Raw genomic sequence first — 14,164 nt, 5'->3', positions numbered from 1 at the left:
CGCATCGGACACTGTCCGGTGCCCCTTCTGACCGTTGGCTCTTGCCACGCGTCGCGCGCGAATTATGCGTCCGACCGTTGGCCCGACCGACTGTTGGCTCACCGGACAGTCCGGTGCACCACCGGACAGTCCGGTGATTTATAGTCGTACGCCGTTAATTGCTTCCCGAGAGCAGCCAGTTGATAGACGCCGGCCTGGCGCACCGGACACTGTCCGATGCACCACCGGACACTGTCTGGTGCACCCAGACTGAGCTGTCTTTGGCTGAACAAAGCCATCTCTTTTCCAACTTGATTTCTCCTGTTTCCAGCACTTAGACACAATACATTAGTCTCCAAAACAATGTACTAAATCTTAGAAACATACCTTTTTACTTGATTTGCACTTTATCCATCACTTTGCATAGATTAACATAAGTCCACTTATGTTGGCACTCAATCACCAAAATACTTAGAAATGGCCCAAGGGCACATTTCCCTTTCAATCTCCCCCTTTTTAGTGATTTATGCCAACACAATAAAAAGCAACTAAAGGAAGTGCAACATCAATACAAATGAGAACTCAAAATTGTTTTGATTCAAATTTGGCATATATGGATCATTCTTTGCCACCACTTGGTTTGTTTTTGCAAATCAAATTCAATTTCCTATCTCTAAGTCAAACACACTTGTTGAAACATAAAGAGAGATATATCAAGAGAAATTGATCAAAGATTCAAAAACTCCCCCTTTTTCCCATAATCAAGCCTTCTCCCCACAAAGAGACCAAATAAGAGACAAACAAAAGTATTTTAAAAAACTCTAACTCTACTTTCTTTAAAATGGCTCAAGTGGTAGCTGATCCATTTGCTTTGACCTTATTTTCTCCCCCTTTGGCATCAAGCACCAAAACGAGATCAATCTTGGCCCTTTAACCCCATTGTCTCACCAAAATCTTCAACTAAGAGTAAAAAGGCAATAAGAGTACAAAGATGAACTTGGAATCAATTACTCTTTCATCGGAGTGCAGTGGAAGTCTTGCATGGTCCAAGTCCACCTTTTCCCTTTCAAACCTCCTTTGAGACTAAATTAATCAAACTCAAGTACACAGTTAGTCTCAAAGGGTCAAGTTGTAGCACATCTCCCCCTAAATATGTGCATCACTTGCAAATGGACTTGTGAGGTCCGAGGAGTGCTTGTACAACTTGAGCACCATAAATAAACAACAAAATGCATTAAGGAACATGATCAAGGCATAAAACACATGTATGCTATAAATCAATCCAGGTTCCGCGAATCTAAGACATTTAGCTCACTACGCAGCTTGCAAAAGGTCGACTCATCTAGAGGCTTGGTAAAGATATCGGCTAGCTGGTTCTCGGTGCTAACATGAAACACTTCGATATCTCCCTTTTGCTGGTGGTCTCTCAAAAAGTGATGTCGGATGTCAATGTGCTTTGTGTGGCTGTGTTCAACAGGATTATCCGCCATGCGGATAGCACTCTCATTATCACATAGGAGTGGGACTTTGCCCAGATTGTAGCCAAAGTCCCGGAGGGTTTGCCTCATCCAAAGTAGTTGCGCGCAACACTGTCCTGCGGCAACATACTCGGTCTCAGCGGTGGATAGGGCAACAGAAGTTTGTTTCTTAGAACTCCATGACACCAGGGACCTTCCTAAGAATTGGCACGTCCCCGATGTACTCTTCCTATCGACCTTACATCCAGCATAGTCGGAGTCTGAATATCCAATTAAGTCAAAGGTAGACCCCTTTGGATACCAGATCCCGAAGCAAGGCGTAGCGACTAAATATCTAAGAATTCGCTTCACTGCCACTAAGTGACACTCCCTTGGATCGGATTGAAATCTAGCACACATGCATACGCTAAGCATAATATCCGGTCTACTAGCACATAAATAAAGTAAGGACCCTATCATAGACCAGTATGCCTTTTGATCAACAGACTTACCTCCTTTGTTGAGGTCGGTGTGTCCGTAGGTTCCCATTGGAGTCTTTGCGGGCTTGGCGTCCTTCATCCCAAACCGCTTGATCAAGTATTGTGTGTACTTCGTTTGGGAGATGAAGGTCCCATCCTTGAGTTGCTTCACTTGGAACCTAAGGAAATAACTTAACTCGCCCATCATCGACATCTCAAACTTTTGAGTCATCACCCTGCTAAACTCTTCACAAGACTTTTGGTTAGTAGAACCAAATATTATGTCATCGACATAAATTTGGCACACAAATAAGTCACCATCACACGTCTTAGTAAAAAGAGTTGGATCGGCTTTCCCAACCTTGAAAGCATTAGCAATTAAAAAGTCTCTAAGGCATTCATACCATGCTCTTGGGGCTTGCTTAAGTCCATAGAGCGCCTTAGAGAGCTTACACACGTGGTCGGGGTACCGTTCATCCTCAAAGCCAGGGGTTTGCTACACGTACACCTCCTCCTTAATTGGCCCGTTGAGGAAAGCGCTCTTCACATCCATTTGGAACAACCTGAAAGAATGGTGAGTAGCATAGGCTAACAATATGCGAATTGACTCTAGCTTAGCCACAGGAGCAAAAGTCTCCTCAAAGTCCAAACCTGCGACTTGGGCATAACCTTTTGCCACAAGTCGTGCCTTGTTCCTTGTCACCACCCCGTGCTCGTCTTGTTTGTTGCGAAACACCCACTTGGTTCCCACAACATTTTGCTTGGGACGAGGCACCAGTGTCCAAACTTCATTTTTCTTGAAGTTGTTGAGCTCCTCTTGCATGGCCAACACCCAGTCCGGATCTAGCAAGGCCTCTTCTACCCTAAAAGGCTCAATAGAAGAGACAAAGGAGTAATGCTCACAAAAATTAACTAATCTAGAACGAGTAGTTACTCCCTTGCTGATGTCACCCAATATTTGGTCGACAGGATGATTCCTTTGAATCGTCACTCGAACTTGGGTTGGAGGTGCCGGTTGTGCTTCTTCCTCCATTAAATGATCGTTTTGTGCCCCCCTTGATCACACGCCTCCTCTTGATGAACCTGTTCATCTTCTTGAGTTGGGGGATGCACCGTTGTTGAGGAAGAAGGTTGATCTTGCTCCTTTTGTTCCAGTGGCCTCACATCTCCAATCGCCATGGTGCGCATTGCGGCCGTTGGGACGTCTTCTTCATCTACATCATCAAGATCAACAACTTGCTCTCTTGGAGAGACATTAGTCTCATCAAATACAACATCGCTAGAGACTTCAACCAAACCCGATGATTTGTTGAAGACCCTATACGCCTTTGTATTTGAGTCATAACCTAACAAAAACCCTTCTACAGCTTTGGGAGCAAACTTCGAATTCCTACCTTTCTTCACTAGAATGTAACATTTGCTCCCAAATACACGAAAGTAAGACACATTGGGTTTGTTACCGGTTAGAAGCTCATATGAAGTCTTCTTGAGGAGGCGATGAAGGTAGACCCGGTTTATGGCGTGGCAAGCCGTGCTCACGGCTTCCGTCCAAAACCGTTCGGGCGTCTTGAATTCATCAAGCATCGTCCTCGCCATATCTAGTACCGTCCTGTTCTTCCTCTCTACCACACCATTTTGCTGTGGTGTGTAGGGAGCGGAGAACTTGTGCTTGATTCCTTCCTCCTCAAGATACTCCTCCACTTGAAGGTTCTTGAACTCGGACCCATTGTCGCTCCTTATCTTCTTCACTTGGGTTTCAGATTTATCCTGCAAAAAAGAATACCCAAGTGAAGCGAGAAAAATCATCAACTATAACAAGACCATACTTACTTCCTCCTATGCTTAGATAGGCGATGGGTCCGAAGAGGTCCATATGAAGCAACTCCAGGGGTCTTGATGTTGTCATCACATTTTTGGCATGATGAGAGCTTCCCACCTATTTACCTGCTTGACAAGCTGCACAAGGTCTATCTTTTTCGAAAGTTACATTAGTTAGACCTATCACGTGTTCTCCCTTTAGAACCTTGTGAAGGTTCTTCATCCCCACATGTGCTAAACGGCGATGCCACAGCCATCCCATGCTAGTCTTAGCAATTAAGCATGCATCTAGACCGGCCTCCTCTTTTGCAAAATCAACTAAATAAAGTTTGTCGTCTAGTACACCCTTAAAAGCTAATGAACCATCACTTCTTCTAAAGACAGACACATCTACATTTGTGAATAAACAGTTATATCCCATATTACAAAGTTGACTCACAGATAACAAGTTATATCCAAGCGACTCAACTAAGAATACATTAGAAATAGAGTGCTCGGATGAAATAGCAATTTTTCCTAACCCTTTCACCTTGCCTTGGTTCCCATCACCGAATATGATTGAATCTTGGGGATCCTTGTTCTTGACATAGGAAGAGAACATCCTCTTTTCCCCAGTCATGTGGTTTGTGCATCTGGTGTCGATAATCCAGCTTGAGCCCCCGGATGCATAAACCTGCAAGGCAAATTTAGGCTTGGGTCTTAGGTACCCAACTCATGTTGGGTCCTACAAGGTTAGTTACAATAGTCTTAGGGACCCAAATGCAAGTCTTATCTCCCTTACATTTGGCCCCTAATTTCCTAGCAATTACCTTCTTATCCTTTCTACAAATAGCAAAGGAAGTATTGCAAGTATAATAAATTGTAGAAGGTTCATTCATTACTTTCCTAGGAACATGAGCATTTCTCCTAGGCACATGGTGAGTGACATTTTTCCTAGCCAAACTTCTATCATACATCATAGAAGAACTTGAAGCAAACATTGCATTTGAATCATAAGCGTGTGAAACAATATCATTGCAGCTTCTATCATGATGAACATTCCTAGAATATCTCCTATCATGGTATAAGAAAGCATGGTTCTTTTGCACACTATTTGCCATAGGGGCCTTCCCTTTCTCCTTGGCGGAGATGGAAGCCTTATGGCTTGTTAAGTTCTTGACTTCCCTCTTGAAGCCAAGACCATCCTTAATTGAGGGGTGTCTACCAATTGTGTAGGCATCCCTTGCAAATTTTAGTTTGTCAAATTCATTCTTGCTAGTCTTAAGTTGGGCATTAAGACTAGCCACTTCATCATTCAAATTAGAAATTGAAACTAGATGTTCACTACAAGCATCAACATTAAAATCTTTACACCTATTGCAAATTGCAACATGTTCTACACAAGATGTTGACTTATTAGCTATTTCTAACTTAGCATTCAAATCATCATTTATGCTCTTTAAGCTAGAAATAGAGTCATGACATGTAGACAATTCACAAGAAAGCATTTCATTTCTTTTAATTTCTAAAGCAAGGGATTTTTGTGCCTCTACAAATTTGTCATGTTCTTCATACAAAAGATCCTCTTGCTTTTCTAATAACCTATTCTTATCATTCAATGCATCAATTAATTCATTAATCTTATCAACCTTAGTTCTATCTAGGCCCTTGAATAAACATAAATAGTCTATTTCATCATCGCTAGATTCTTCATCACTTGAGGAAGCGTAAGTACTAGTATCACGAGTGCTTACCTTCTTTTCCCTTGCCATGAGGCAGGTGTGATGCTCGTTGGGGAAGAGGGCCGACTTGTTGAAGGCGGTGGCGGCGAGTCCTTCGTTGTCGGAGTCGGACGACGAACAATCCGAGTCCCACTCCTTTCCAAGGTGTGCCTCGCCCTTAGCCTTCTTGTAAGCCTTCTTCTTTTCCCTCTTGTTCCCTTGTTCCTGGTCACTATCATTATCGGGACAATTAGCGATAAAATGACCAATCTTACCACATTTGAAGCATGAGCGCTTCCCCTTTGTCTTGGTCTTGTTGGGATGCTCCTTGCGACCCCTTAGCGCCGTCTTGAAACGCTTGATGATGAGGGCCATCTCTTCCTCATTGAGTCCCGCCGCCTCAACTTGTGCCGCCTTGTTAGGTAGCACTTCCTTGCTCCTTGTTGCTTTGAGAGCAACAGTTTGAGGTTCGTGGATTGGGCCGTTCAACGCATCTTCAATGTATCTTGCCTCCTTAATCATCATCCGCCCGCTTACGAACTTTCCAAGTATCTCCTCGGGTGTCATCTTGGTGTACCTAGGATTCTCACGAATATTGTTCACAAGATGTGGATCAAGGACAGTAAAAGACCTTAGCATTAGGCGGATGACGTCGTGGTCCGTCCATCGCGTGCTTCCATAGCTCCTTATTTTGTTGACGAGGGTCTTGAGCCGGTTGTACGTTTGGGTTGGCTCCTCGCCCCTGATCATTGCGAATCTCCCAAGTTTGCCCTCCACCAACTCCATTTTTGTGAGCATGGTGACGTCGCTCCCCCTCATGTGAGATTTTGAGGGTGTCCCAAATCTTCTTGGCGTTATCCAAGCCGCTCACCTTATGGTATTCATCCCTGCACAATGAAGCTAGAAGAACAGTGGTAGCTTGTGCATTTTTGTGAATTTGCTCATTGATAAACATGGGACTATCAGTACTATCAAATTGCATTCCACTCTCTACTATCTCCCATATGCTTGGATGGAGAGAGAACAAGTGACTACGCATTTTGTGACTCCAAAATCCGTAGTCCTCTCCATCAAAGTGAGGAGGTTTACCAAGTGGAATGGAGAGTAAATGAGCATTTGTACTTTGCGGAATATGAGAATAATCAAAAGAAAAGTTTGAATTGACCGTTTTCTTTTTCTCGTAGTCGTTGTCATCATCCTTTTGGGAAGAGGAAGATTCGTCGCTGTCGTAGTAGACTATCTCCTTGATGCGCCTTGTTTTCTTCTTCCTCCCATCTTTTCTTTTGTGGCCCGAGCCTGAGTCAGTAGGCTTGTCATCCTTTGGATCATTGACGAAGGACTCCTTCTCCTTATCATTGACTACCATCCCCTTGCCCTTAGGATCCATATCTTTAGGCGATTAGTCCCTTTCTTGAAGAGAACGACTCCGATACCAATTGAGAGCACCTAAAGGGGGGGTGAATAGGTGATCCTGTAAAACTTAAAAACTTAACAACACACACTTGATTAAGAGTTAGAACAATGAAATCAAGTGAGTAGAGAGGAGAGCTCTTGTGAAGCACAATAGACACAATAAGGACAAGCACAAGAGACACGAGGATTTATCCCGTGGTTCGGCCAAGTACAAAACTTGCCTACTCCACGTTGTGGCGTGCCAACGGACGAGAGTTGCACTCAACTCCTCTCAAGTGATCCAATGATCAACTTGAATACCACAGTAATCCAATGATCATCGCACTGAGCGGTATGCAATTCCCGCTCCACAGTGCGCAGCCAGTCTTCAGCATCCATGGGGTCAGAAGAGTGAGCGAACGTTGGTGGATGACCTCTCATGAATTCAGCACGCTTGTCTCTGGGCATCTAAGGCATCTGAGGCTGAGGCGGGGCCTGCTGCTGTTGTTGTTGCTGCTGCTGAATGGCGGCCAGAGTCTGACCGATGGCTTGAACTGCCTGAGTCTGCATCAGAAACATCTGCTCGATCGACATCGGGGGCGGGGGCGGCAGGTGCTGTTGCTGGGGCACCTCCTCCTGCTGAGAGGCTCGCTCCTGCTGAGCACGTCTTCCTCCTCTGCGCCTGTTCTCTGACATCTGCAGAATGCAACCACACATCAGAACTGATCTGGCAAATCTTGCAGCATAAGAAAAGAGTATAGAATCCTTCAACAACACTGAACAGACGAGCATCTTCACTGATCTCCAACACAGACCACACAGCTTCTCAGATAAAGAGGAAAGTGGAATAAAAGGTTTCCCAACTATATAGCTAACTCCTTTAACATAATAGGTAAACCAACAGGCAGGGGATACCCACACTCTGGTGACAGTCATTACAAAGATCCAAACCAAACATAGTTCATCATGACAAACATAAATGCACAGGATATAGCAAACTACCCTGTCTAACTAAGACTAACTAAGAGCGAGACTAACGCTAAGACTGAAGCTTCTACGTATATATATTTTGTATTAATTACAAGATCCAACTCTAACGATCTATGGTTCTAGATTTATCTTGGTCTTGCAGTCGGGGTTGCCATAAGGCTGGCGTCCACGCCGAGGTGAGCGGTACGGGTGCTGAGTCCCGACGGGAGCGGGAGAACCATCATCCAGGTGACGACGTTCCGCGCGCTCAGCCCGCAGCAGGGCGATCTCAGCACGAGCCCTACTCAGCTCGTCTAATGCATGGTCCAGCTCCGTGTTTAGCACGGCGTCTAGGTTGACTGTGTTGCTCAACCTAGGATTGTCCTCACCGACAGGTGAAACAATCACGCCTCCTGTGCTGCCAGATAGAAAGCGGGGGTAATACTTCAGGTCGAGACCGTCAGCTACCCCACCGAGAACCGAGCAGTAGTGCGAAAGCGCACGCCGTGCAGCATCTTGCATGGCCGCCTCAGCTGAGTCCCGCTCAGAGATAGAATAGTGCTCTGAGCAGGCCTCTGCACCCTGGAGACTGTTCTCCGGGCGGCGCACCAAGCATGTTGCCTCCCAGCGGTCCGGGTAGACCCTGCGACTATGCTGGTAGACCACACAGCGATACTCGATGGACCAAGTACGCCGGTTAAGTGCCCGACGTAGCAGGGTGTCGAGCGCATCGTGGAAGTGACACCCGCGAACAGCGTCGTGAGTGATGGGTCGAGCAACCCATCCTTCCGGCTCATGGTCAGCAGAGAAGTCGGTGTCGTGGCTCGAGCTGTCGTCGCCACCTCCGTCATCTGGGTCTCCTCCAGCAGCTACTCCAGAAGCTGGGGCGCCCAGTGGTGGTGCAGGGGGCGCCTCCAGGGGAAGCACAGGGGAGCAGCTCCTCACGGACTCTATCTCCTGGTGGAGCGAGAAAGAAGAACCCTGCTGCTCCTGTCGTCGACGTTCCTGCTCCTCATGCAGGCGGTGGTGCAGTCTCTCCAAGTGGCTGGACTGTCCGGCCACGGGGCGGCGAAGCAGACGCTCAGCAAGGCGGGAGGGTAAGAAGGGGATGACAGACTTTCGTGCAGTGTGTCTAAGTCGAGCCATCTACAAAAGACATCGCAAGCAAAAGGGTGAGAACAGAATTAATATGACCAGCAAATAATGAACCATAAATAAATGAAGGATTAGAATAAAACATGATTTTCAGCAAGGTATAATATATAGTAGAATATAGGTTTGGTCGATATGACCAACTTTTGAAGGGATATCAAAGTCAAGGCAGGGACAGAGGTCTATAGTCCTTAGAACGACCATTCTATTCTAGGTTAGCGGTCCTACAGTCAGCACGGCTTTGATACCACTTATGTCACACCCGGTTTTAGAAGACAAACCGAATGCGAACCATGTAGGTGCCAGGATCAATTATTCACGTACACAGCAGTTACATAACATGGACATCATCACACAGTGCTCAAATAGTATTAAAAGGGGATATAATAGTCGATTACATCATACGTCTGAGACGTCCATATAGTCCTTATAATAAATCAAAGTGCGGAAAAGAAACGCAGATAAACGCGGCCTTCACAGGCAGCCGACTGGGGGTTGCCGCTAACCCACGCCTAGAACTCGTCGTAGTCTTGGAACTCCTGAAGGTCTCCTTCCACAGCTCCATCTTCTCCTGAGCAGTGGTTGCAATGCTGACAACCTGGGGATGGGGGGGATTTGGTGTGTAGAGCAAGGGTGAGTACACATCAACATACTCAGCAAGTATCCTGTTTGGCTGTAGTGGACTAGCTTTATGTGGGGATAAGTCAAGCAGTTGCTTTTAGTTGGTCAGATTATTATTTACTAATAGAAGGCCAGGTTTTAGCATTAACCCAAGTTATTAGCCCGATGTACCCTTTCCAAATGGAAAGAATACCACTTACCAGCGCCATAGTCATAACCAGAACCATCGATCTCATAGCCACCTGTACCATAATGTCTCTGATCAAGTACCACTAATCACTGGAGCTCCCTTGGCCGCTCATAACCGCGAGCACGGCTGATATATCAGTTTTCAAACACTCTGCAGAGGTTGTGCACTTTACCCACAAGCCGTGATTCCCATTCTGCCCGGAGAGAGCTACTCCCCATTGACCACTACCTAGGTGGCCTAGCAGGGCATCACTACGTAGCCTTTACAAAGATTCCCCGGGACTGTAGCCACCCGTTAGGTTTCCTAAATGCACCGCACTCCTCCCCAAGGGGTGAACCCAAACTTGGCAGAGCGAGCCGCATACACCAAGCCCCATTGACGGCACGACGGCTAAGTGAACTACACCCCGGATCCTCTAATTATTCAGCTAAGGGTATCCCATTCCACCCTCATGGTTGCACTGTTTTCCCGGGCGGTCATCCATAGAACAGGTCCTTACGGAGAGGCACTCGAGAAACCGCTCGAGCCCCCTTGAAGACCACAAGTATAACATCATAATAAGAGAGGGGAAAACAACGTATCATAGATAATCTCATCATGTTCATTGATTAGAGTTTGAGCAATAGCATAAAGCTAAACAATAATAATCCAACTCAAATAGGTAAACAAGGACATGGATAACAAAAGCTAGTCAATCCTTAAGTATAAATGTGTAAAGCGAGAGGTGAATTAAAGAATGAATAGGACAGAGATAGGTCAAGGGACACTTGCCTCCACCAACCGACTGCTGCTCAGGGGCTTCTCCTGCGAGTTCCTCGGGCTCTTCGACCGGATCGTTCTCTACGCGATTGCAAGCATACATCCATCCATCCATTCAAATTAGGGAACAAACAGTACACCATACAAGAGAACAAATGAAGTAAATATGCATAGAATATCACATACGATAATGAACTTACCATGGTTAGAAAGAAATTAGAAAAGGTCTCGCGAGGGTTAAAGCTTAAGCCCGAGACGCACTACGGGTAGGCGAATAACTAGACGTTACGTGTTCTAGTTCCAATTGGTTCTAATAAAAGAATTAGCTACATGCACTAATGTAAACGTGACCACTTTTAGTAGATTATCATTGAATGAGATAGATGATTAGCTATACAAATTAACTAACGTAACCAATTCCAAATTAAGACTCCTATCTTATTAATATAAACACGTGATTAGCGCACATAGGACACGGGGGGGGGGGGGGGGGGGGGGGGTAGACGGGGCACGACGGGTCGTGCCAAGGCACGCGCACTACGCGAGCACGCGCGCGAGACCGCACGCACACGCCACGAACTAGCCGTGCGCACGTCGGGGCCGAGCGCTAGCCGAGCTCAAAGCCGCGCGCTAAAGGCACGCTGGGCCGAGCTCGAGGCCACGCCGGGGCCGTCACGACGCGAGCAAGGCACGGCGGGGCGAGCGGGCGAGCACGGCGCACGGGCGGGGCGAGGGGCACGGCCGGGACCGGGACGACACGGGGCCGAGGCGGGCGCGGCCGAGCCAGGGCGGGGCGACCGAGCTCGCCGGAGGGGGCGGCCGAGCTCGCCGGGAGACGGCCGAGGGCGGGGCGGCCGGACGCGAGGGGCCGAGCGGGGCTCGCGCGGGGGCAGCCGAGCCGGGGCAGCCGGGGCGCGGCGAGGGGCGGGCTCGCCGGAGCGAGGCGCGCCGGGGCCGGGGGTGGCCGAGGCGGGGCGGCCGGACGCGGGGTCGGGGCGGGGCCGGCGCGAGCTCGCCGGGGGGCGGCGCGGGGAGGGCGGACGCGGGCGAGGCCGCCGAGCCGACAGCGGCCGGGCTAGGGACGGCCGAGGGCGGCGCGGGGAGGGCGGCCGAGCGGGCGGCCGAGGGCGGGGCGGCCGAGGTCGACCGGGCGCGGGGCCGGGGGGGGGGACGCCGGCGGGAGGGAAGGAGGAGGGAGGGGAGGAGAGGAGGGAGGGGGAGGGAGAAACCTCACCGGAGAGGGAGGCCGGCGCGGCGGCGGCGCCGGGGAGGGGCGGCGGCGGCGCGGGGGCGGGACGGGGGTGACGGCGGCTAGGGTTAGGGTGAGGGAGAGAGAGAGAGAGAGGGGATGACGAGCGAGGCCCGCGGGGAGGGGATTTTTGGAAAAAGAAAAGGGGAGGGGGCGGTTGGGCCGGCTGGGCCCAAAGGGGGTGGGGGCGCGGCTGGGCCGCTAGGCGGCCCACGGCGGGAAGGGAAGGGGGGCGGCTGGGCCGCCGCGAGGCCCACGCGCGGGGGGGGGGGGGGAAGGGGGGTGGGCTGGGCCGAAAATGGGGAAGGAGGGGGGAAGAGGAGAAGGAAAAGGTTTTCTTTTTTTCTAAAATCTATTTCCTCTAAATGAATGCATTCACATTTTTAAACACTCAAAAGGTATGCATGGTCCGGCATGGTGCATCACACAAAATAAAATATTTTAGGGTTTTGCTTTACATGGGACCTCAAGCCGAATCCCGCTATACTTTGGAAAAGATCAAGGTTTAGCGAGGAGAAAAGGGAAAAGGAAAGAGTAACGCCTGAATTTGGCGAGGGAAAAGAAGAAAAAATCTACCCCCAAATTCAGGGCGTTACATCTTCTTCCTCCCATCTTTTCTTTTGTGGCCCGAGCCTGAGTCAGTAGGCTTGTCATCCTTTGGATCATTGACGAAGGACTCCTTCTCCTTATCATTGACCACCATCCCCTTGCCCTTAGGATCCATCTCTTTAGGCGATTAGTCCCTTTCTTGAAGAGAACGACTCCGATACCAATTGAGAGCACCTAGAGGGGGGGTGAATAGGTGATCTTGTAAAACTTAAAAACTTAACAACACACACTTGATTAAGAGTTAGAACAATGAAATCAAGTGAGTAGAGAGGAGAGCTCTTGTGAAGCACAATAGACACAATAAGGACAAGCACAAGAGACACGAGGATTTATCCCGTGGTTCGGCCAAGTACAAAACTTGCCTACTCCACGTTGTGGCGTCCCAACGGACGAGAGTTGCACTCAACTCCTCTCAAGTGATCCAATGATCAACTTGAATACCACAGTGTTCTTCTTTACTTTTCTCTTTCCCGTTTGCGAGGAATCTCCACAACTTGGAGTCTCTCGCCCTTACAATAAGAATCACAATAAAGCACTAGAGTAAGGGAGGGAAGCAACAAACTCAAATCCACAGCAAATACGCCCACACAAGACCAAGACTTGAGCTCAAAAGAGTATCACAAGGTTCTCACTAGAACGGAGCTCAAATCACTAAGAATGTCGAACAAGTGTGCAAGAATGAAGTGTGAATGATCAACAATGCTCAAAGGTTGCTTGGTATACTCCTCCATGCGCCTAGGGGTCCCTTTTATAGCCCCAAGGCAGCTAGAAGCCGTTGAGAGCATTCCTGGAAGGCAATTCTTGCCTTCTGTCGCCTGGCGCACCGGACAGTCCGGTGCACCACCGGACATTGTCCAGTGCGGATTTATTTCCTTCTTTGGCGAAACCGACCATTGGCGCTTTGGAGCCGTTAGCGCACCGGACACTGTCCGGTGCACACCGGACAGTCCGGTGCCCCTTCTGACCATTGGCTCTTGCCACGCGTCGCGCGCGAATTATGCGGCCGACCGTTGGCCCGGCCGACTGTTGGCTCACCGGACAGTCCGGTGCACCACCGGACAGTCCGGTGATTTATAGTCGTACACCGTTAATTGCTTCCCGAGAGCAGCCAGTTGACAGATGCCGGCCTGGCCCACCGAACACTGTCCGATGCACCACCGGACACTGTCCGGTGCACCACCGGACAGTCCGGTGCACCCAGACCGAGCTGTCTTTGGCTGAACAAAGCCATCTCTTTTCCAACTTGATTTCCCCTGTTTCCAGCACTTAGACACAATACATTAGTCTCCAAAACAATGTACTAAGTCTTAGAAACATACCTTTTTACTTGATTTGCACTTTATCCATCACTTTGCATAGATTAACATAAGTCCACTTGTGTTGGCACTCAATCACCAAAATACTTAGAAATGGCCCAAGGGCACATTTCCCTTTCAGGTAAGCCCGGTCATTTCATTGCTAAATGTCCTATTCTAGTGATAGTGACAGGGGCGACGACAAGAAGGGAAGGAGGAAGGAAAAGAAGAAGTACTACAAGAAAAAGGGTGGCAATGCCCACGTGTGTTGGGAATAGGACTCCGATGAAAGCACGACTGATTCCTCCTCCGACGAGGATGTCACCAACATCGCCGTCAACAAAGGCCTCCTCTTCCCCAACGTCGGCCACAAGTGCCTCATGGCAAAGGACGGCAAAAAGAAGAAGGTAAAATCTAAAGCCTCCACTAAATATAGAACATTTAGTGATGAGGGTAGCTCTAGTGATGATGAAGATGATTTGCTTACTCTTTTTG

The sequence above is a fragment of the Zea mays genome, chromosome 2, assembly GCF_902167145.1.
Source record: "Zea mays cultivar B73 chromosome 2, Zm-B73-REFERENCE-NAM-5.0, whole genome shotgun sequence".
NCBI lineage: Eukaryota > Viridiplantae > Streptophyta > Magnoliopsida > Poales > Poaceae > Zea > Zea mays.
The sequence above is the reverse complement of the archived record's forward strand: the minus strand, read 5'-3'. Positions refer to the sequence as shown.